The sequence below is a fragment of the Nothobranchius furzeri genome, unplaced genomic scaffold (assembly GCF_043380555.1).
Source record: "Nothobranchius furzeri strain GRZ-AD unplaced genomic scaffold, NfurGRZ-RIMD1 Scf031, whole genome shotgun sequence".
Classification (NCBI taxonomy): Eukaryota; Metazoa; Chordata; class Actinopteri; order Cyprinodontiformes; family Nothobranchiidae; genus Nothobranchius; species Nothobranchius furzeri.
Window position 1 is genome coordinate 891,807 of NW_027223048.1, and position 22,753 is coordinate 914,559.

Consider the following 22,753-nt stretch of genomic DNA (forward strand, 5'->3'; position numbering starts at 1 on the left):
AGTAGGGCAGGCCCACAGTCTATGGTGACAGGCTGATAGCACCATCTCTGCTGATAAAGCAGGGTAAAACTAAACAAAATAAAATAAATTAAAAAAACATCCGGGGAACGGTGCAGTGCGTCATGACGTTAAGTCACAGCGCATGTTGTAACAACAACACTGCAGGCTACAGCGAGCAAACAAATATTAGCATTAGCACCAAGTTGGTGCCACCAACTGCCTTGCCCCGAAAGAGCAGAACAATGGAGTCAAATGAGGTCAAAACTGAGGATGCTCCTCCTGGATACAGGTCATCTGTCTGGCAGTATTTTGGCTTTCCGGTTAAAAAAGACAATAACGGCAACAGAGTAACGGAAAAGACCAAGACTGTGTGTAAGCTATGCTATGCTGTCATTCCGTACACCACCTCCAACACAACAAACATGAACCACCACCTTCAACGTTACCATTGTTGGGGTTATTAGGAGCGAACAATTAGTAAGCTTCAACTTACTTTTGGATTCTTCAATAAATTCTGTAAATATGTAAATATTTACTGATTTATTAATTAATTAAGATATTCTTAGATATACGGGGCACCATTCCCCTTTAACCGGGGAAAAATTGAATCCAAAACTCTTATCAGTCTTTCTTGAAGTTCGTAGAATCCTTGGAGCAGAGACTTCTCTTCGACACAACAAAGCTACTGGAGACGAAAATCTGAATTTTATAACGTTTAATTAACAATTTGTCAAATGAATAGACAGTGGCATAAATGAATAATAACCATGTGATATAATAAAAGGATGTATATTCAAAATAATGTTCAAGGTGTTTTGTGTGTATGTATGTGTGTGTGTGTTTCTAAAATGGAGTCTGTATGCAAGATGGCTGACCCCTTTGTCTGGCTAAAGTGTGAGTGGCAACTTGCACTTTAACTTCCAAGGCACTTAGAATCATCAGTAACTTAACCTTAAATTCACTCAAAACATTTCAAAGGATCATGAAACAACACAAAGGATTAATCACGAATAATATCTTTTAGTTTAACCACGTGGCCAAGCAGAAAACATTTAAAGATACCAAACAATGCAAGTTTATTTATTCAAAATGACCCGAAGGACGAATTGGGAGCGAAAGAGGAAAACACGAAGCTACTTTTTAAGCAATAGCGCGGTTTTATTGCTTATTCTGGACTATAGAGGAAACGGGAGAAGAAAAGGAGAGAGAAAAAATGAGTTTTCTGATCACCAGAAGAGCAGCAAGGCGTCCCCCGCTGTTATGATTTGACGGTTCTCCGTTTTTCTCCACAGTTTTCAGCGTCATCCGTCGGTTTGATGCTTTCTCCGTTGTTTGGCTCCACGAGTGTTTCTCCACGGGCTGGACACAAAGAGAACGAAGTTTCTTTTGTGCTGAGTTTGACAACTTACAGCGTCTCTGAGAGCTGGATGGAGCTCCGCTCGTTCCCAGTCAGGTCCCGATGATGGTGGAGTGGTTTCCAGCGGTTGCGTGGCTCAACTTGGGCACTTAGAGCTTCCGCGTGCTCAAGTTGTCGGAGCGTTCGACAAGCGTGTCCTTACCGCCAGGTATCCTGGGCAAAAGAACGAGGTTTCTTTGTCTCTGCTGAAGATTTATGGTCTTAGTTCGCGGGAAAAGCTCCACGGCTTCCCGCACATGCGCAGAACGTGTTTCTGGTACTAGGCAGTGACATCACCCAATGCTTCCGTGTGCAAAGCATCATGGGAAATGAAGTTTCTTGGCGCTGATGTGATTATTTGCTTTTCAGAGCAATTTAAGCACAGTCATTTTGGAGAAAATCACTGCATAGTAATTTCCTCATGAGGTCAGACCCTCAACATTCCCCCTTTTGGTTTCGGGGATCGCGCCCAAAGCTCGATCGTCGGAAGCACAGATGGGTTTGTTCCTCATGAACGTAGGTCGACTTGATCGTCGGAAGCACAGGTGGGTTTGTCCCTTAGGACGTTGGTCTCCTTGGACGCCTTTGTCTTTGGTCTTTGTCTTGGATCCTGGCGCCTTTGGTCTTTGATCCTGGTCAGGCACAAAGAGGATAGGAAACGGGATAGTCCCCAACACGCATAACGAGAAGAAGCCACTCACGCAGGTGGTACGCAATGATGATGTCATCCATGCGAGAGGTAGTAGTGTAGAAGGAGGAAGGTCGGTGGGCGGTTAACTCCACGAGGGGACACAAAGGCATCTCACCGCCGGCCATACAGTTCAGTTTATGGATCACGCGGTGATGTACGAGGTCCATAGTTCGCAAACGCGCATTGACCTATGTGGTCCCAAGATTCCCCCCTTTTTTGGTCCAAAGGGTGGATCAGGACAGTCTTTGGGCTAAAACAAGGACCATAAAACTAAGAGGTACTACAATGTGCTGGTGCGTCAGACAGAGTCATTGACAGACTGAGCTGGGCCGGCACATAACCACTAGTTATTATGTGACCAAGTACGAAACAAAAATACAGAAAACCCCCAAAAAAAACATATAACATCCAAGAAAATTCATAGCAACCTTGAGTCTCATAAAATACATTCTTAGGTCATACATTCAGTGTGTAGCTTATAAAGAATGTGACATAATGCAACACTCAGATAAAAAATGTGAGGTAGACTAAAGTGAGAACTACTCTTAGGGTTACAGAATAACAAAGAAAATGTTGCTCACCCCCTTTAGACAGGTGTGGTACATTCGCGCTTGGAGTCTACCCGAACGCGGTCACGAGGCACACCGTAGGTGAGCAAGTGCATCTTATCTTGGAGTTTATTAACACGCCTGTAGGCGGAATAAGCTATCACGGCCGTGATGAGCCATCCCATCCCCAGGGCGACCAATGTGCAGATTAAAGTCGTATAATCTGTGTCAATGTAGCGTCTTGGGCGTCAAAGTAAGTTCACGTGGGTTTTGTGTGAACTTAACAAATTTGGTTCCTTCAATCAGTAATTGTTGGTCAATTTCTAAATCGAAGGCAAAGTTATAACCCTGGAAAGCGTCCATGATCTCAATCTCTGAGTCATGCTGTTCGAGGTTGAGGTGATGGAGTGTCAGGTTTCTAGTTCAAAGTGGAAATGCCTACCGTCCTTTCAAATACCAATGTTCAGCATCGACCTAAACCTATAGATGTGAGGTGTCACAATTATGGGAACGTTTAACAGGAAACCGAGTTCTAATTTTTTTTCATCGTGAATGGGCATTGCACTACTTAGGCTGTACGCTAGGTGGATTTGTGAAAGGTGCACAGTAGAGGGGTAGCAGCTGTCAAGCCAACTTTGAGCAGGTCCAGTGGTACCAAGTACGGGGAAATACGACTTTCAACCAAGCTGTCCAGCGTGGAACTTACTTTCCTGAGCAGGTCCTACATCAAATCTCTCACCACTCGTGTGTACACAATATCCTGAGGTATGGTTTCAGACAAAGTCTTGATTGCACGTAGAGATTCATTAATCAGAGCCTAGTGTAGGTACCAGAGTACTCTGTAAGGTTTTAGTAGGTACATCCTGTTAGCGGTCTAGGAAGGAGTTTCTCTTGGTTAGTGAAAGTGACGGCGGGGGGGGGGGGGGGGGGCTGGTTCTTTGTCGGTTAGTACATGTTAGTGGGTTAAACGTGCACTTTCCCCCCCTTTCCATTTCCATGCATAGAACTATGTGGAGACTACGTCTACCTCCTGCGGGGAGTCTGGTCTCTGTACCCGCGGGGATGGTTTGACGTAGGGTTTGATTTGGTTTGCATGCACCCATTTGTAGACAGGCTCCTGTCTCGCTTTGGTGATGCGTAACCTGTATGCAACTGGAGAGAGTTTTGCCACGATCTCAAATGGTCCTGACCAGCAGGGCAGGAACTTCTTAGCTTTGCGTGCCGGTTGGGCGAACCGAAAGTAGAATACTTTGTCACCCACCTCGTATTCGCGGCTGGTTGTCTTTTGGTCGTAGTAGGCTTTAGCGCCTTCTACGTTGGTCTCCAGTTTCTTCTGAGCGTGCGCGAACGTAGCTCTGAGGTGTGTTTTCAAGTCTGCCACATACTGATGAGCGGTATAAGCAGTGGCAACACTGACATCCTCTGGGTGATACAGGAGGTGCAGTGGTAGAGTCATCAGTCTGCCGGTCATCATCTCAAAGGGCGTAACCCCCGTGGATCGCTGTGGAGTGGACCGTATGGCCATCAGGACCAGAGGGAGCTTGACGTCCCAGTGCTTCCCAGTGGAGCAGACGTACTTTTTGAGCATAGAGACGACCGTGCGGTTCATCCGTTCGACCTGTCCGGATGACTGTGGGTGATAGGGGAGGTGGAATCTCACTTCCACTCCCAGAAGTTCAAACAGGGACGTCATTACACTGGATGTGAAATGAGTTCCTCGGTCAGAGTCAATGCAGAGTGGAAGTCCCCATCGACTGAAAACGTGGTTAATCAGCAGTACAGCGGTTGTGACGGCTGTATCGTTTGGCGCTGGAAGGCACTCAACCCACTTTGTGAAACTGCAAGTTACAGTTAGCATATATTTGTTTCCTCTTGCCGATTTGGGAACCGGTCCAACCCAGTCGATCTGCAGGTGGGACCAAGGGAAGGTTATTCCCCTGCGTTGCAGTGGTGCTCTAGCAAGCGGCTGGGAGGGTTGAAACTGGGCACAGATGAGGCAGCCTTGGACATAGCTGTGTACGTCCTTGGACATCGACGGCCAATATGCTACTTCTGTCAGTGACGCGAGGGTAGCTTTTGCTCCGCGGTGACCTCCAACCGGAGTGTCGTGGGCGTAGGCAAGCATCACTCCTCTGTGGTCGAGTGGAACAACCCAGCGAGGCGGGCGGTGATCATCACGCATGTAAACTAACAAATCGTTTTGTAGTTTCAGGTGCGTGAGTTGACGATGCAGGTTTACCAAATCTTGGCTTGCACCAATAGGTGGTGATGGTTGTTTAGACATCGGGCCCTTTTGGAGAAGCTCGCGGATGAGCTTCAGGTCAGGATCTTGTTCCTGCATGGTGACTAGGTCCGCGTCATGTGGTTGTCTGCCTAGAAACACGGGTACCCCAATGTTCTGAGGTTCGTCTGCCTGTTTAGCATGGCGACGAGTAATCGCACAGACCTCGTGAACGGCCTTGGGAGGAAGCCACTCGTCTTTGAATTCCCAGCAGGTTCCCTGGTCAGCACCGAGCTTAGCAAGGCGGTCAGCTTCGTCATTACCATCTTTCTCCGGACCTATGGTCCTGGAGTGACCTTTGACCTTTTTCCAGTAGACCATTATGCCTTTCTCAGTGGTGAGCAGATCACACGCTAGGAATAACTCCGAGTGTTTCACGTCTCTGTTCCTGGCGTTTTTCATGTGATTCTCCTTCCACATGGGGAAGTGAGAGATGAAGCTGTGTCTAGCGTAGTTTGAATCAGAGCAAAGGACGATTTGAGTGATGTCCAAGGCTGCCGCCTGCTGGAGGGTTATCAACACTGCAGCAATTTCGGCGTACTGACTAGACTTTTGGCCCAACCGGTAGTGATTTGGTTGCTTAGTGTCACAGTCCACCCAAACGACTCCAACCCCGGCACGGAGCTGGCCTTCGTGAAGGTAGGCGCATCCGTCAGTGTAAACTTTCGGAAGCCCTTGGCAAACATTCTCATCAAAGTAGCGATGATTGGATGCGGTTGGGTAGACTGCGGCAGGTGTGTCCAGGGGGCCCATGACGGAGTCAGAGTCACAGTGCTGGCAGCCTGCTAGCCCTTGTCCTAGCGCTAGCTTGGTGTTCTGACCATACTTGACCTCAATGTTGTATCCTTGGAGCACCATCATCCACGTCGCAATGCGGCTGTTTGACACTCTTCCTTCGCGCAGACGCTGGCTGTTTAGGAAGGTGACAGGCTGATGACACGTTTCAATGATCACTTTCTGTCCACCGATGTAACTACGAAAGTGTTCGACGGCCCAGACTGTAGAGAGGAGAGCTCTCTCGCAGTCTGAGAACTGGAGTTCCACCTTGCTCAGAGGCTTGCTGGCGTATGCCACAACTCTCATGTCCTGATCGTGTTTCTGCTTCAAAGCAGCGCTCAGGCAGTGAGAGGAGAAAGTAGCCTCTATGTAGAACTCTTTATCCTTGTCTGGGTAAGCCAGACAGGGTGCGGACGCCAACTTCTGTTTTAGGAACTGGAAGGAGAGTTCTTGGGGTCTGTCCCACACGAAAGGTGTGTCGTTCCGAAGCAGCTCAGTGAGGGGCCTCGCTGTTTCAGCGTACTCCTCAATGAACTGCCTGGAGTAGTTGCAGACTCCGAGGAAGCTCCTGAGTTCAGTCAGATTAGCTGGGGCTTTGATGTCCTGAATGGCTCTAATGCGTCCCGCTTGGGGCTCGACTCCATTAGGGCCAACCAGCAGTCCAACATACTCCACTTTGGTTCGACACCACTGTCCCTTGAGAATCGCCAATTTAGCTCCGGCGTCAGCGAGCTGTTGCAGCACGTGACGGAGTTCGGCCAGGTGCTCCTCGAAGGTTCGACTCCTCATCAAGATGTCATCGACATATATGAGGTTCCCTCTAGAAGCAGCATCTGACATGGCTTTGTGGAGGAAGATGTTGAACTCTGCAGGTGAGTTAGAGTAGCCAAAGGGGCAGCGGTTCCAAGTATATTGGCGATTTCCAAAGGAGAAAGCCAGTTTATACTGGTCCGCCGGCTCAACCTTCATGGTCCAGAAGCCGTTGGCTACGTCAACCGTAGAGAAGAAACGAGCATCTCTGACTCTGGCTAGCTCCTGATCTAAATGGATCATAGGCCACCTGGAGAGAGGTACTTGTTTGTTCAGTGCACGATAGTCTATGGTGAGACGCCATTTCCCAGTCGGTTTCAGAACCGGCCAGATGGGAGAGTTGTAAGTGGAGTTACACTCTCTGATGATGTTTTTCTCCTTCAGCTGATCGAGGATCTCCTGGATCGACTCATAAGCAGCGAGGGGAATCTTGTACTGACGTACAAAAGTAGGAGGGGCATTTGGGTTCGTCGGAATGCGAACCGTATGCAGGTTTGTGAGTCCACAGTCCAGGGAGTCCCTGGATAAAACGGACTGAAACTCATAGAACAGGCTTCTAAGCTGTGCTCTCTGCTCCTCTGATTCCAGCGCATCCGCTTTGTCAAGCTGCTGGCTGACTTCGGCTTCAAAGCCGTCATAAGGTTCAGAGGAGGAGGGTCTCTGGTGTTCCGGGCTTTCAACCGGTGACTCAGAGGGTTGAGTATTTATTGCAAAAACCGTTAGACACTGACCGCCGTCAGTATCTAAGGTTGCACTGCAAATGGGTTCCTCAGGAAGGGCTTCATGCCGCTTGATGGTAATCATTTGTGAGGGGAACGTACTGAATGTGTCTGCACCAACCTGTCTGTCATTCAAGAACAACGGAAGTTGTCCGATCACGGGGACTGAAAGTTCGAAGTCATGGAATGAGCTATCTATCAGCATGCCCAAGGGCTTTCCTTCCGGCATGTGGATAGGACTCCGGGTCGGATTTTCGACCAACAAGTAGGTAGAACGATTGTTCAGCTCCAAGAGTGGCGTGCCACAGACGGCTAAGTTGAGCTCCAAGAAGTGTGGTGATGGCTGGAAGAAGGCCTGTGTGCCTGTCAGCTTCTGATGCTTCATCAGAGTCAGACGAACAGGCACTCCTTTGACCAGTGGGGGCAGAACCGTGCTGGCCTCAACCACTGCACGGCAGGCCTGTGGAATGGTCTGACCGGACAGCAAGTGTTCAGGGCCTTCTGAGCCAGGCTCAGAGGATGGTGTGGTCCGGGCCCAAAGGACTTGATTGCAAGTGTCCAGCTGGGCACCGAGTCGAACCAGCAGATCTGCTCCAATGAGTGCAGGTGGATCAAGCTGTGGTATGATGCTGAATGTATGTGTGAGCTGTCTTGCTCCAAGTTGGATAGTCAGAGAGCAGACCTCTGGCGCTTTCAGGAGCCTCTGTGGCCAAGTAGGTGACAAGAGCCGATGGCTACGTGTCACACTGACCAGAAGGGGGTCCTTCTGACGCAGGTGTTCAAACGTCTGCTGGCTGATGGCTGACTTTTCAGACCAAAGAGCAAGGCGAGCATCTGAGATGTGGGTGCAGTTGATGGTAAGACCACCAACTATGTGTGGTGCATATGGCTGCAGGCTGACGTTCTTCAGCGAGCAGAGAAAAGATGAATGTGTGCGGAACGGAGTTCCAGGAGCGGTTTCATGCCTTTGCAGGCGGACATCGTCTGTGGGAGCTGTAGGGAGGGGCATGACCTTGGAACAAGGGTTTTGCTGCTCACTTATGCTGACTTCAAGAATGGAGGATGGTCGGCTGCTATCCGGGTTCCAGGGCTTAGGTGTGTCCACCTGGGCCCACAGTTGACCCTTCTGGCAGTCGATGAGGGGAGCTAGACGTTCAAGCAGGTCCTGACCAATGAGAAGTGGTTCAGTGTCTAGCTGGCAGACATAAAACGGGTGAACCAGAGTCATGTCTTGGAAGGTGATATCCAGCCACGCCCGGTGAGTGATACACTCCCGGGTCTGGGTGTAGCTGGTGATTTTCAGGTCACAGGGTTCTACCTGGACTGGTTTCCCGAGCGACCGCATGGTGTCAGACACGCGATGGAACAGTGTGGAGCACATCAGGGTGATTTCTGAGCCGGTATCCAGCAGAGCATCAACCTGTATGCATCCACCTACGTTGGTGCTACAGTACAAACGGTGAGCATGATCATGGTTTGTTAAGTCACCAAGGAACTTCAGAAATTTAGTATCAGGTTTCTCTGGGGGGTAGATTTCAGGAGACTCCTGTGATCTACCAGTAGTGTTCCCCCAGCTGATCAGGTAGGTCCTGGCCACGCTGGGGGTTTGAGACACACCTAGTCATGCGGACGTTGGCTCTGGGTCTGGCTTCTTAGAAGAAGACTTTGGTGCAGGGGTCTCTTCTGCAGATCTCAGCTGTTCCTTCTGTTTAGCTAGGAACTGCTGAAACATCTCCTGGAGGTCGGCTTTGGTCAAGTACTCCTCTGCGGACTTGCGTTCGGGACTTACCTGTTGGCGGCGCTCCTTAAACCTTCCACTGTTCCAACCTACCTGCCGTTGGTTTTGGTTGGGCCACTTCCTGTCTGATTGTCCAGACCTAGGCGGCCGATTAGCACCCCCCTTCCCCTGTTGAGGAGATTGGGACTGCTCTCGCGGTTTAGCAGGTCTAGGTTTAGCAGATTTTGGCTTAGTGGGTGGAGCTTCTGTGCCTTCAAGCTCCAAACGCGGCTCGGTGTCGGGAGCTAGGTGCATGACGCGGTGATGTGCGTCAGGCTTTTGGGGCTTTCCGCCAGCTTCCCAAGCCTGTTGGGCGTATCTCCTAACCTCCTGAGTTGTCAGTTTTTTCATCCGACAATACATTGAGACTTCGGAGCGAACACACTCGTGCAGGTTGTGAATGAACAGGGATCTGAAGGCAGGGTCTTCCTTGAGCCCAGGACCGTTTCGACCTTGGAAATAAGCACTTTTTAGTCGGCGATAATACTCTCTGGGGGGTTCGTTTCTCCAGTGTTTGATGGAGAAGGCCCCCATTGTAGCTGACGCAGAGTCTGCATACGTGGCGTATTCATCCCTCAACGCTCGGCAGAGCGAGGAGTACCGATCTCGAATGTCAGGTGGTAGAGTTTCCATGAAACCGTGCACCGTTCTAGATGTGGTTTTCCAAATTAGCTTGAGCTTTTCCCTTGAAGAGGGTGCTGGAAGATCAAGCAGACAACGTTCTATCTCCCTGAGATAATCGTCGACATTGGATTCATTGGTGTTAGGATCAAAGCGTTCTATGTCTTTAGCTAGCGATTCAATTTGACGTACACGGAGCCCTGACTCACGGTACGGCGCGTCATCCTCTGACTCTGACCCACCGTCTGTCTCAGAGGGCGCTGGATATCGCTGGTGTGCTCTGGGCTCCCAATGTTGACTCCTGGGGCCCAAATTGGGGTCCGGCATGCTGTGGCGGGCTGCTGGTACGTCACGTGGGTGTCTTGGGAGGTCCTCCTCCCGGGGCACGTCTGCGTAGTGCAGCCTGCGTCTTTCAACTGGGGCATCTGCGTAATACGCTCTGTCCGGGTACGGACTGGCGTATGATGCTTTGTCCTGCAGCTGGTTATCAGCATGCCAAATACCGGAGTAGCTAGGATGGGTGGATGGTTGAGGTGCAGCTTGGGGTGCATAACCCCAATCGGCACCTTGCACCCTTCGTGGACTGGGGGAGCGGTCTAAATAGAGGTGCCGCTCGGCTGGTCGGCTTCTCACTAATTGAGAAGGCCGTGAAGATGAGGGTGGTGGTCCAACCTGGGGTTCGAGGGCGAACTGCCCTCGGCCCCTAGGTGGTCCTGAATGCCCTATAGTGTGTGTAGGGAACGGGGCCGCAGGTTGGGACAGATGAGCTTCATCTCTCCCCTGCGGCGTGCGTCCGTCCAGAGAGTCATGGTGTTTCCCCCCTTCCCACTGTCTGTTGTCATCAGCAGAGGGGGGCGGGGTCTTCTCCCCATCTTCCCCAGAATCGGTGCTGGTGTTGTCTTCCTCGATCGGCCTTCCATTTCGCTGTTTTTCAGCTAGCATACTCTGGAGGTTCATGATCTTCTGACCACGTTGGAGTCCTCTCTGATAGAGGATCAGGGCTAACTTAGCTAAGTGAACCTGGATTGGTTTTGTACCATCCAGGTTTTCTATTTGGTCAATTACAGCTTCTAGCTCGTCGCTACGCTGTTCTTCAGTGAAATCCCTAGAAGGGTAGTCGGGTTCTCGAGCAACCGCGACCAGTTTGGACAATATTTGTCCAGAAAGTAGGCCAGGTTCACATTTGTGGGCCGCAGCGCCACCTGGTTGCTGGGAGTTGGTCAGTTCACTACTCTGTCCCTCCATTTTAACAACCGAACCAAAATAGCCTAGTAGAGCTTCTGCAGATAGCTCAAACTGCACCTTTTGGCAGCAAACTGCTAGCTTTGTAGCAGAAAAACACTAAATTAACCTTTGTGCCCACAGGTTTTAGCGTTTTAAGATTGCACGGAATGCCGTGACTGACGCTTAAAATACTATTCCTTTCAGTATTTTAGCAAAAGCTGGTGCGTTGCCGCAGCAACGTCTTACAACACTTGCAGTGTTAAATATGCTAGTTATTCCTTCAGAATATTAGCAAACAGGGTGTTATCAGTCTTTGAGTGAAGGTTTCAGTTAGTTATAATAGCCACTGTGAGTTAAAGTCGCTAAATTAGCAGTTAATTTTAGCCTAAAAGGGTTAGTCAGAATTACTTACACACTGCACCTTTAATGAAGAACTGAATTTTAACCTAAAAGGTTAACCAGAATTAATTACACGTTGCACCTTTAAGGAATAACTGAATTTTAACCTAAAAGTCAACCAGAATTAATTTACACGTTGCACCTTTAAAGAAGCACTGAGTTACCCCCAAATTCCACTACCTCCGCTCCGCTGCGCTCCGCTCCGACACGGACGTCGGAGCAAAATCGGTCCCGTTCTAGTCAATCAGAGCAATTCCACTACTGCGGCCGTGCTCCGGCAGTGCGGCGCCGTGCGGCGCCCTCTGTTCCGACGTCCGGCAAAAATAGAATCGATCCTATTTTTGCCGGACGCCGGAGCACCTCCGCAGTAAAAGGACAGAAATCACAACGGCCCAACAGGAAAAGGAGCAAGCACATCTTCCGTTTTTCACAATAAATCGCTAAACAAAAGGCGTTTTTTGTTTCATATGCACAGGTTTAACAACTTTTAACAACTATCAATGGCGGCTGAAGTTTAAATGCACAAAAATAAGCCATAAATACAGTTGCCACTATCAAAGTAGTCACACTTTGTTGATCCAAACACTGCTGATCTCTCAACACAATGATGGGCAGATTAAACCGCTCATTTCCGATGCTTCTCCCGCACAACGGGTGTTTGGATCTAACTTCCGCGTTTATTGCTCGGACTGTATCGCAAGATCTCGAAAATCCCGCGCATGCTTGTTTGCCCCCCTCAGGTCTCCGCACCGGAGCGGAGCCGTTGTAGAGCGGGTACCAGTAAAATTGAGTTCGGAAGCGAGCGGCTGCGGAAGGCGGGGGCGGACCGGAGCGGAGCGGAGCGGAGGTAGTGGAATTTGGGGGTTACTGGTGAGAGTTCGATGCAGCTTCCTGCTCAGCGAAATCAGCACCACTCTGTTGCTGGTTCAAGGCTGAACAACTGATTATTTTTAATTCAAGCTCTTTGGATTTATTTGTTTGTTTGTGCCGGATAGAAATCTCTGTGTATCCAAGCCTCACGCGGGCTGCACCAATTAATGTTGGGGTTATTAGGAGCGAACAATTAGTAAGCTTCAACTTACTTTTGGATTCTTCAATAAATTCTGTAAATATGTAAATATTTACTGATTTATTAATTAATTAAGATATTCTTAGATATACGGGGCACCATTCCCCTTTAACCGGGGAAAAATTGAATCCAAAACTCTTATCAGTCTTTCTTGAAGTTCGTAGAATCCTTGGAGCAGAGACTTCTCTTCGACACAACAAAGCTACTGGAGACGAAAATCTGAATTTTATAACGTTTAATTAACAATTTGTCAAATGAATAGACAGTGGCATAAATGAATAATAACCATGTGATATAATAAAAGGATGTATATTCAAAATAATGTTCAAGGTGTTTTGTGTGTATGTATGTGTGTGTGTGTTTCTAAAATGGAGTCTGTATGCAAGATGGCTGACCCCTTTGTCTGGCTAAAGTGTGAGTGGCAACTTGCACTTTAACTTCCAAGGCACTTAGAATCATCAGTAACTTAACCTTAAATTCACTCAAAACATTTCAAAGGATCATGAAACAACACAAAGGATTAATCACGAATAATATCTTTTAGTTTAACCACGTGGCCAAGCAGAAAACATTTAAAGATACCAAACAATGATCAATAAGCAGTTTATTTATTCAAAATGACCCGAAGGACGAATTGGGAGCGAAAGAGGAAAACACGAAGCTACTTTTTAAGCAAAAGCGCGGTTTTATTGCTTATTCTGGACTATAGAGGAAACGGGAGAAGAAAAGGAGAGAGAAAAAATGAGTTTTCTGATCACCAGAAGAGCAGCAAGGCGTCCCCCGCTGTTATGATTTGACGGTTCTCCGTTTTTCTCCACAGTTTTCAGCGTCATCCGTCGGTTTGATGCTTTCTCCGTTGTTTGGCTCCACGAGTGTTTCTCCACGGGCTGGACACAAAGAGAACGAAGTTTCTTTTGTGCTGAGTTTGACAACTTACAGCGTCTCTGAGAGCTGAATGGAGCTCCGCTCGTTCCCAGTCAGGTCCCGATGATGGTGGAGTGGTTTCCAGCGGTTGCGTGGCTCAACTTGGGCACTTAGAGCTTCCGCGTGCTCAAGTTGTCGGAGCGTTCGACAAGCGTGTCCTTACCGCCAGGTATCCTGGGCAAAAGAACGAGGTTTCTTTGTCTCTGCTGAAGATTTATGGTCTTAGTTCGCGGGAAAAGCTCCACGGCTTCCCGCACATGCGCAGAACGTGTTTCTGGTACTAGGCAGTGACATCACCCAATGCTTCCGTGTGCAAAGCATCATGGGAAATGAAGTTTCTTGGCGCTGATGTGATTATTTGCTTTTCAGAGCAATTTAAGCACAGTCATTTTGGAGAAAATCACTGCATAGTAATTTCCTCATGAGGTCAGACCCTCAACACCATAAAAATGTGAAGACGGCCTTGGCGAAAACAAGCCTACCGAAAGGACAGCTGACCATGAAACAAGCACTGACACCAACTCTACCTCCGTCAAGTCCACGTGCAAAACAGATAACCCGGCTCATTGGTGAGTTCATAGCGGACTACATGGCTCCATTTAACATAGTAGCGAACAGAAAATTCATCCAAATGTTCAAGGTGCTGGAGCCCAAGTTTAAGATGCCATGCCGGGGACATTTTTCAGAGAAGGTAATCCCGGAAATTTACAATGAAACGAAACAAAGCGTGAAAGAGTGTCTAAAAAATGCCGACCGCGTCACTCTGACCACCGACAGCTGGACCTCGCGTGCAACACAGAGTTATGTCACCATTACGGCACAAGTCATCATCGAAAAATGGGAGAGTAAAAGCTTTGTGTTGCAAACTCGTGAGCTAAGTGAAAGTCATACTGGTGTTAACATAGCTCAAGTGTTGAGAAATTCACTGAGTGAGTGGGAGCTAACAAGGCCACACACAACCATTGCTTGTGTCACAGACAACGCGAGCAACATGGACATTGCTGTGAGAGAGAGCGGTCTCCACCCTCACATCAAGTGCTTGGCGCATGTTGTGAATCTGGCCAGTAAGAGAGGCTTGGCTGTATCCCGCGTTGCGCGCCTTCTTGGTCGTGTGTGAAGAATAACTACATTTTTTCACAAGAGCACCACGGCCACCGCAGTCCTGACCAACAAGCAAACCCAGTTAGAACTGCCTCGGCATAAACTCATCACCGATGTCCAGACCAGGTGGAACAGCACGTAGGAAATGCTGGCGCGCTAACTTGAGCAGCAAGCAGCTGTCTCAGCAGCGTTGAGCTGCCCAGAAATCCGAAGGAATGCGAGAGAAATCGACACTCTGGATCACACTGATATATCAGATGTAGAAGACATAGTGAAACTGCTTAAGCCACTGAAGACAGCCACAACTGTTGTCTGTGATGAAAAAGAGCCCACTGTTTCACTGATAATGCCACTGAAGTACATGATCGAGCAAAGCATGTCACCAAACGGAAATGACACACAGACCATCGCCAACATGAAAAGCGCCATCTTACTCGACATCTCGGACCGATGCACCGGGGACTGTAATGACGTGCTGCAGGAGTGCACAGCGCTTGACCCACGATTCAGAAGCCTGTCCCATCTGAATGATGAACAACGTGAGTCTATCTATGCCCGAATATGTGAAAAAGCTTCAGCACTTCATGAGCAGCGCAACCAGGTAGGCTAACTTGTATTGGGGAAAAAGAGGTTTCCTGCTGCATGTGTGTAACTGTATGTATGTGCAGGCCAGAGTCTGAAAACTTATTTCTCATGTTTTTTTATTAGTCCATCAGAGAGAGAGTGAATGAGAGTGAAGGACAGAAATGTTTAACTAGTTTTTCTATTTTATTTATTTTCAGACCAGTTACACTGATGAAAGAACCACTAGGGCCAGTGCTTCAACATCAGAGGCAGCAGCAGAGCAGGCCAGGGTCATGGTTGAGGCAGCACAGGGAGCAGAGCAGAGCCAGGAAGAGCCAGTAGAAGGAGAAAGGCAGATGCAGGATGCAACACAGCCTCCCCCACCAAAGAAGACAGCGTTGGAAGATCTCCTTGGGAGCTCCTACACTACTGTTGAGACAGTGCAGACCAGCAGAGGGATTGAAATGGAGATACTCTCCTACAGGAGTGGGATTCCCATCCCACTCAACAGAAGTCCACTTGAGTGGTGGAAAGTTAATGCTTATGCTTACCCCATACTTGCCTCCCTTGCCAAAGCCTACCTTTGCATTCCTGCTACATCAGTGCCCAGTGAGCGTCTTTTCCACAGCAGGAGACATTGTGTCTGCTCAGAGATCACTGATTACACCAGAACATGTTGATATGTTAGTTTTTTTGAAGAAGAACCAGTCCTGAGATAAGATAACCAAGGCCTATAGCAGCACTAAGGGTGTTCCTGTTTGTGTTTGGCCTGTTAGGCCTTGTGTTTCCCTGTGTGCAACTGGAAAAAAAATAAACAAGTTGTTATTATACAGTAATATTTTTTCCTTTTTTTTTCTTATCTGATATCGTATCGTGACGTATCGTTTCGTGCCTCAGACATATCGAGGTGCATCGTATCGTGAGTTTAGGTAGATCGTCCCATTCCTAGTTTGTACTGTATTGTATAATAAATAGTTTTATATTTGACGTGTTTGATTAGAAACTATAAATGTTTACTAAATATATTTGTATATGTCATAACCTGCCTTCATTTTATTTCTTAAGAGTAAAATCCCTCTACTGTGGATTTAGTTCTGTGTTATAATCCAACCCCTCCTCTTTAATCCGGGCTTGGGACCGGCAGAAGTGACTCAAAAGGGAAACTCTGGCAGAGTTAGTTGGATTTTTTTTTTTTTTTTTTTTTTTGGTGCTGGACGAGAAGCTCGTCCATTTGCCCTTTTCTGTCTGCTGTTATCTTTTTAAGGCGTAACACATTCAGGTGTTACACCTCTGAGCCAGAATCTTCTCCAGAACAGAGTGAATGCTGCCCAGAAACAAGCTGTTTCCTCTCTTACTGAAATGCACTCTGTCTGGGAGAAAAAGGGTGTTGTTGAAGAACCTGAGCTCAGGATGCTCGATGACCAGGCCCCCAAAGCTCCTAACGGCCTTCCTCAGTAAAGAATTAACCTGTTTTCTGTTGCTGTTAATTCTTCCTGGTCGCCCGTATCGCCACGACTGCCGTTCGTTGATGGCGGAAAAGGCTATTCTCATTTCCGGAAAGTCCTTATGGAGGTGGGACAAATCCTTTTGGATCTGAGAAGCCAGTTCCACCGGGGAAACGAGACCCAGATCGTTTCCTCCGGCGTGGACGACCAGAATATCTGGAGGACCGTGTGTGGGAGCCTCGGAGTAAAACCTGGGAAGGACACCGCCCCAGCGCATGCCTCCTTTGCCAAACCATTGGACCTTAGCTCTGAGTCCAAAGTTTGTCCCAAACTGCCGCTGAGCCGCCTCTTCACCCCGTCTGATGTAACTGGATCCAATAATCCAGATTACTGGAGTTCGAGGCTGCTCAGACTTGATGGTAGATGCAGTTTTTGGGGGTTCGGAGACACTTTTGGGTCCTGAATCCGTCCCTTTCCTACGACCTTTGAGGCGGATCATAGTGGGACGTTTCTGCTGAGGTGTGCCTTCTGACAGCCGCAGCCTTTTAGCAGCGCTGGGGAAGTCAGAGTTCTCGTGACCTCCGTCACTCAAACGCTTTCTTTTCCCCAACAGCTGAATGCGAGGAGTATCCTGGAGTTGGACAGAGGATGTCTGTCTTTTCTCCACTAAGGAAATTCCTCGGTACCTTGCCAGCGTTTTATATCTTTGGTCTTGTCGATTAGCCTGTAAAACAGAGGAGTTTTTGCTGGAGATGGATGTTAAACCTCCACTGGTGTCCACAGACGCGGCTGTCTTGAAAAGGACACTTGGTTCCTCAAAGGGCTGAATCTGACGAGACTTGTCAGGTTTTGATGCAGACAGACACAGGTTTTGTGTTTCTGCGAAGCTAGTTCCTCTGTAGCTAGCCAGAAGTTCATATCTGCGTCGTTTGTGAAGCGACTGTAGCTCAGAGGACCTTAGCCCTGACTGGAAAGCTGGTTGGCTGTTTGACAGAACAAAGACCATTTTGCACTCTAGGATTTCCGAGCAGTGAATAATTTAGCTATAAATATTCACCAAATGCACCAGATTTCTCTGAAGGAAGCTGTTAAAAGATGTTGTTTACACAAAACCAACAAGTTTTCTGAGAGCAACAATCCGTCCAACCACCTTCTTCAAAGCAAGTCTGATACTGACTGACCACTGACTGCAGACCTTTATGTATATGTCCATGCTGCCAGCGTCAGTCATAAAGGCTTTGTGACGTCATCACGCCACCTGCGCTTCCGTGCGTGCAGACCATTACAATTGTACTGCTGCGCATGCGTGAACGCTGTGGCCGTCTTGTGTGTCGGGTTTCTGTCTCCAGAGGGTCCGGTCCGGTCCAGTTGGGACAGAAAGAACGTTTAGCTGCTTCTGCAGGTTCTAATGAAACACTTTTAAACACTAAAGACTAGAAATGTCAGTCCTACCTGTAAATACGAGCTCAATGAAGCACGTAAAAGTAAATACGTGAACTTTGCGCACATGCAGCAAAAACAGTAGAGGGAGAACAGCAGTTAACGTAGCACACGGCAGGTCTCCATGGCAACAAGGGCTTGCTTCCACGTTACGTAAAAGGGGTGGACAATGGTTTCTGGCGCTGAATCCAGGAAGTAGAGAAAACAAGACTGACCAAACAGAAAAACTGTCATTAGAAAATATCAGGAACATGAAATCAGGCAGATGAAGTCAGTTGTCTTAACCACGGTGTTTCAGGTAAATGTAAACCGTCTGTTGGACCAATGTCGCCCTCCTGTGCCTGTTTGCTGGTACTGCACCTAAAATATTGACATTATTCTAATGGTTCTGAAAGAAAATGAAACAACTGTAATAAAACCAGAAAATACACCCATGCACCTAACATCTTCATCACGCTGTTGTAAAAACCATCTCTGACATTTCCTCTCCCTGGCTCGCACTGGTCAGCGAGGCGCTGTCTGTATTTTCACTGCTCATTAATGGCGCCCAGTCAGACGCAAGCACGTGCAGCATGGAACAAGACATGTGTGTTAAAATGTATTTGTACAGGATTTAAAAAGCTGACATTGCTTCACAATAAATCTTAAGGCGCCATATATTAAATTGAGGACATAAAAGCAAAAATAAAATAGATAAAACAAAAAGTCATACAGCCAAAATCTAGTTAAAACCATGATACATAAATCAGCTGCTGTTAAAAACAACATAGAGATTATTTCATTACCGGATGTAGTATGTTTGTGTCCCTGCTGCATAGTTCTGGATACCCAGTTTTGTTATTGGTTGTTTTTAGTGGTTGAAGGTTACTATAATAGCTTACTGCCTTTGTGTGTTTACTTTTTCTTTTCTGTAAGTGTTTGTGCTGCTCTAGCAAATGAATTTCCCCACTGACATTACTGTTCTATTCTATTCATCCACCTGGGACCAGTGCTCTAAAACATCTCCTGTTGTGTGAAAAACGGGTGTGGGAGTTTCTACACCAGCCCACGACTAGAAGATCTTAGACTGTCCCCGTGTCCCCGTGATGGACTGACTGATGGAGTTCTGTAGCAGCTCCCTGAGACCACACTGAGAAATAAGCATGGGGGAGAGATAGTGGGTGGGTGGGGCTTATTTAGATTGAATTTATTATTTATTCATTTTATTTATTTATTTACTTACTTTTTAATCTTCTGAGTCTTCTGAGTGACGTCAGCGTGACGCGTAACTTCATGTTTTGCTGCACATCTCGACATGTCATGGCAACATAATTGGGGTGGCTCGCTCTTGGTCTCTTAGTCTAAGTTGAATTACTGAAAAAGATGGACTTTTACACAATATTTACATTTTTCCAGTTTCACTTGCATGTCCTCCATCAGATTTCTAGATGACCTGGTGTGACTTTTCCAAAGTGATGATTTGTGCTGGTTATTGTTATAAAATTTAACCTCACGGTTATTGTGACCAAAATTATCACGGTTTTCGGTATTATCGCGGTATTTTTTTAAACGTGTTACATTTTCAGACAACTAAATAATCCCTGTATACCAGGAAATTATTGTCCTCAGTTTGTGTCTAAGTTTTGCCTAAAGTTTGTCATTTTGTAATTATGTTGTTTATTCCTTTACATTTTTCCCCTTTAGTCTTTAAAATACCAATATTTGCCCATAACTTCTTAATGTTTGTCTGTTTGATGTCATCATTTTAAAAATATTAGATCAGATGATACTCAGGCCCTGTCCACACGTAGCCGGGGATCTGCCAAAACGTAGATATTTTTCTACGTTTTGGCCTGTCATCCACACGAAAACGGAGTTTTTTCACACGAAAACGGATCTTTTTAAAAACTCCGGCCAAAGTGAAGATCTGCGTTTTCTCCGTTTTGGGTGTCTGCGTGTGGACAGACAAAACCGGAGTTTTAAGGTCCGCAACGTCACTTTCCGTGACAAAAAAATGCTGACATCACGTGTGCGACCTGTGTTTACACTAGCCGACAGCATGGATGCCCTCAGAGCTGCGCTCGCTTTATCAATCGTCCAAGCGCTTTTTGCTTGTTTGTTTTTGCAAGCAGAATTACTGCTGCTTGCGGAAGACCACAGACGAAGGACGAGGTTAAGAACGGGGGAAGTACTGCCGCCTACAGGTCTGGCATGTCCTTAACAACGTATTTATCCGGGTACGTGTGGACAGAGTTTTTTTAAAACGAGGTGGTGTGGACGCAAGTTTTTGGAGGGGCGGATATTCGTTTTAAAAAGACCCGGCTACGTGTGGACTAGGCCTCAGTACGCCTTCTACTCAGATACCTTTTTACCTTTACTGTCATGAGCTGGGGTGAGTACTCTCTTCCTCTTAACCATCTGTGAGTCTCTTGCCAGGAGAGGGAGTGGCCCAGCTGTTCCTGATCAGCGGGGTGTTTTCCTATTTAAGGTGGATGGAGGACACAATTCGACGCCGGAAGATTGCCTCAGCGTGGTAGTAGCCAGCCACTCGAGTTATCTCTAGTATTTCTTGGATTAATGTTATTCGTAGTGTTTAGCTCTAGTATTTTTGGATGTTGACCTTTCTTGCTTCGCCTGGAACTGATTTGGATTTTTACCCTTCGTCAGGATTTCTGTCGGCCTCTTTAGATACTTACCTCTACTCCAGGATTTGGATTTTCAGCACGCGGACCATATCACCAACCTCCATAACCCACCTCTCATCTCAACCCAGTGCCCCATCCACCAGGACGCCCCGCTTCTCTCCACCTATGCTCCCTCTCCTGCGCTTCCCCCCGGCTCTCTACCTCTCCCTCCTCCAGCCAACATCTACACGCCCCACAGGATGTTCTGCTGAACACCTCTGCCTAGACCCCTGCACGGACCTAAAATCTGAGCCCCAGCCCGACCCGGCCCGAAAAGGTTTTCAGGATTCTCTGGCCCGACCCGAGCCTGACTTTTTTTAACCAACTAAATGAAAACAAAGTGCGTCAATCCTGACCAATGTGTTAAAAGACGAGCAGGATCCGATCAATTTGTTTTTCCCTCGTTTACCGCCACGGAGATAACGGCGCACTGGCTCTGGTGGTAATCAAGTTAAATTTGATCTCTTTCCAACAATTTTCACAAGCAAACAAAACAGTCTAAAGCAGGGCTTGTGTCGACCGGATAGTTACCGTGTTTGGCCGTTTATTTTGACAGAGAAAGAATAGAAAGAATTATCCCGACGCATGCAGACAAACTGACATTTTATTCGTTACACACATCGCAGATGTAGCTAAATCACCCAAGAAAAGATTCCCATCTGAACATCTGAGCTGCTCAGCGCATATGTGCACAGCGAGCTGAAGTTGTGGAGAGGGGCTTGGAGCGCATCGCAGAACCAGAGCGCATGCGGGAAGGTTCCTCCCACTGAAGCGAGTGTTTTCCAAACCCTGTCTCTCAGAGAGACTTGTCCCTTAGAAAATGTTCCCTGATTATGAAACTTTGGCTGAATAGTGCTTGTTCCTGTCTCCAATGTGCGACACATCCAGGAGGAGAATCCCAGAATCTCTTCAGCCCAGGAAGCGCCTATGATTACGCACAAGCGTGACCCGTCAACCCGGTCTCACAGTAAGACCGGGTTGGACCTGTTCAGGTTTACGCAGACAATCTTTACATAGAATTGACTTACAGATATAAAATTAATTCAGTAAAATATTATACATTTTATTTAAATATCCATTCATTATTTTACAAGCACAGAGAGCCGCATCAGAAGGATGGGAGAGCCGCGGGTTGTGACATGTTTTCTCCAGGACCAGAGAGGACGCAAACTCAATACATCTCTTTTATTGTGAGGTAATAGGAGCGATTTGTGGCAGCGGCAGCGCGAGTGGCACTTGCAGTGGCAGCTCTGACTCTTCCGGGTGGTGCCACGGCTTTTAGTGGCACCTGCCACTGCTGCCATGGCCGCTGCCACTGCTGCCACAGCTGCCACGGCCCATGCCACTGCTGCCAAGACACTTCCAGGTGGTGCCACGACTTTTAGTGGCACCTGCCACTGCTGCCACGGTACCTGCGGCTGCCACAGGCTGTAGTGACCTCAGTAATTGCAGCACTTATTGCATCATCGGCCTCATCATGCCAACGTTTTTATTTTTTACTTTATTAACAAAATCAAAACAAACAAGGCTGTCACCGAAAATATTTGAAATATTTCAAGCGGTTTACAAATGCATTTCCCAGTCACTCCAGGCATATACAGTGTAATGCAATCAGAAGCATCAATGCATTTATTTTTTCCATCATTTTTATTGCTCCCACAGACAAATCTGTGACAGCTCTAGTGGAAGATCCACAGACACTTCCGGGTTGAGGACCGGCGGGTCACCGGCCTCCGGTACGGAGTCAGGAAGCAGGGGATTACCAGAGGCAGATGGAGAGCGCCAGAGCAGTTCTCAATTTCTGAAATAATTTATGACAACTGCTACCAATGTGGATTGTGGAATAAAAAGAGATAAACTGTTAGTTTTCTCAATATTGTCATTGCAATCGCAGCAGATAACGCCATCTGCCGGCTTAAAATGGTTATTGCAGTACATTTTAAACAACTTTTTTGTAACTATTTCAATCTTCGTTTTCACATACATTCAGTTTAAAATGTAACCTACATTCAACGTACTGAAGAATAAAGCAAATACAAATGACCTCAGATGAGGAACATGAAAATTACATTTAGAACTTGCAACAATTACCACATGACACTACACCATAAAATAAATTATGATGCAAAATAATAATAAAATAAAAATAAAATATCATCAACAAACAAAAAATGTTCAGAGGTTGATATTTCAGCATTATATTTCAAACATGTTTGATTCATTGGACTGTAATTTAAAGAACAAGAAACTCAGACATTGTTTCGTACAACTCAGTTATAGATTGGTTATTTTCTGATACTACTT

The 22,753-nt window shown here is 47.2% G+C and overlaps 1 protein-coding gene across 1 annotated transcript in view; it reads left to right on the top strand.

Moving 5' to 3' along the window:
- The first annotated feature begins 6,066 nt into the window (after positions 1–6,066).
- The window catches only part of LOC139064486 (protein NYNRIN-like), a 110,251-nt gene continuing 93,564 nt past the window's right edge, over positions 6,067–22,753 (top strand). The window contains exon 1 of the mRNA XM_070547809.1: positions 6,067–6,166. The gene's annotated coding sequence lies outside the window, so the exon portion shown is untranslated. The remainder of the gene's footprint in view (positions 6,167–22,753) is intronic.